Here is a 2,201-nt window from a genome sequence, read left to right as displayed (position 1 = left end):
GTGATCCTCCAACTTCCTCTTATTTGCTAAAATATCCTTCAAAAATTTAGCATAACTAGGCATTTGCATTAAAGCATCGGCGAAGGGAATATTGATATGCAACTTTTTAAACACCTCGAGAAACTTACCGAATTGTGCATCTAGTTTTGCTTTTTTCAATGCTGCAGGGAAAGGTGGAGGAATAACAATTTTATGTTTTGTAGTGGGTGCTAGTGTAGAGTTAGAAGACTTACCTTTTGATGTCTCAGTCGGTTCATCCAGTATTTGAATTTTTTCCTTTCCCTTCGACTCCAAAATTTTCCCACTCTTCAACTCAATGGCCTTCACTTGCTCTTTTGGATTAGTCTCGGTATTACTTGGCAAGGTGCCCGGCTCTGTACTTGCTATCATCTTGGCCAACTGTCCAATTTGATTCTCGAGCCCTTTTATCGATGCGTCTTGGTTTTGAAGTCTAGTTTCAGTGGATGAAATAAACTTAGACATCATTTGCTCCAAGTTGGACTTTTCTTCTCTAGGAGGATCGGATCTGTACATCGGTTGTTTCCCATATTGTTTTCCTCTTTGCGGTCTATTTTGACTGTTTTGACCGCCCCATGAGAAGTTGGGATGTTGCCTCCACCCAGGATTGTATGTGTTCGAATAAGGGTCATGCCTTGGGCGGTGTTGGACTCTCACTTGGTTCACTGGTGCCTCATTTTGCACATAGAATGGATTGTCATCTTGACAGTCCTTCGCATAGTGTTCCCCTCCACACTTTTCACAGAATATCTCTTGAAGACGCATCGCCGTGCCACCCACATTCAAGCCGTCTATTTTCCTGTTTAAAGCATCAAGTTGTGCAGTAATAGCAGAAAAATCAGTTACCTGGTGAACTCCTGCACTCTTCCGCTGGTTGTTTCTTTCAGATTGAGGATGATAGCTGCTAGCAGCCATCTCCTCTAACAATTCATATCCTTCCTCCGCGGTCTTTCTCAACAGGTTTCCACATGCAGCCGCATCTATCATAGTACGGTTAGGAGTAAGCAAACCATAATAAAATGTTTGAACGACTAACCCAAGTGGTAACTCGTGATGTGGGCATCTTCGTAGTAGATCCTTGAAGCGTTCCCATGCCTCATATAGAGATTCCTGATCGAATTGAGCAAATGTTGTAATGTCTGCCCGCAGCTTCATGGTCTTGGAGGGAGGGAAGTATTTGATGAGAAAGGCTTTCGCCATGTCGTCCCACGTAGCGATCGAACCTACATGCAAACAATTTAACCATGCTTTAGCTTTATCACGTAAGGAGAAAAGAAATAAACGCAACCTAACATCATCATCAGAAACTCCATTGAATTTAAAAGTATCGCAAATTTCAAGAAAATCCGCGATGTGCGTGTTTGGGTCATCCATTGCAGTTCCTCCAAATTGGACCGTGTTCTGAATCATCTGGATTATGGCTGGCTTGATTTCGAAGTGATTCGCCCGCACGATAGGCCTCACAATGCTAGGGCGTGCACCCTCCAAAGAAGGCTGGGCATACTCCAGCATTGGTATGCGACGCGGTATCTCAACTTGTCTATTGTCACGCTGTTCCTCTCCACGTTCTTGCTCGTGTCTTTCCATCAGTTCTTTAAGTCTTTGTTGTTGTCTTCGCCTTCGGAAAGTTCTTCCAATTTCAGGATCGAACTCAAGTTCCACGTCAAGTGACTTTGGCATGCACTGGAAGGGATATCTGTAATAAAATATGAAGTGTTATCTCAGGAGAAATAAAATAATGCTAAAGAAAATAACCAAAAAATAAAAATAAAATTGTAGATTAACAGTCCCCGGCAACGGCGCCAAAAACTTGATCGAGCAAAACTTACACAGTAAAATCCCCAATAAAAATATGATTTTGTATGCTCAAAAATTAATCGCAAGTGGACGATGTCAAGTAGTAATATAGTGTACAAGAGTACGAGTATCGTTCCACTGAAGACTGTGTTTAACAATTATTATTTTCAGTTATTTAACATTTAGCAACGAAAATTGAGTTGTGTGATTATTCCTACTATACTCAAATAAATATGCAATTAAAATGATTCAATAAGTAATGAATGAGAATTTAATCTAAAATGTTGAGTTAAAATTCAATAAGAAATGGATTTGTTGGGAATCTCGGTTCACCTACCCCTCGTTTATTAATCAATTCGTTCGATCGTGATCTACGCTTCCGACAA

General features: G+C 40.8%; 1 non-coding gene across 1 annotated transcript; it reads left to right on the top strand.

The window, feature by feature from the left end:
* Positions 1 to 1,063: 1,063 nt before the first annotated feature.
* On the top strand, positions 1,064 to 1,169 carry LOC140833175 (small nucleolar RNA R71). Its single transcript, XR_012118309.1, has one exon. It is a non-coding gene; the product is annotated as a small nucleolar RNA R71 (small nucleolar RNA).
* The last annotated feature ends 1,032 nt before the right edge of the window (positions 1,170 to 2,201 follow it).

Source organism: Primulina eburnea, chromosome 5 (genome assembly GCF_022965805.1).
Source record: "Primulina eburnea isolate SZY01 chromosome 5, ASM2296580v1, whole genome shotgun sequence".
Lineage (NCBI taxonomy): Eukaryota > Viridiplantae > Streptophyta > Magnoliopsida > Lamiales > Gesneriaceae > Primulina > Primulina eburnea.
This window is presented reverse-complemented; position numbering and strand designations above follow the sequence as displayed.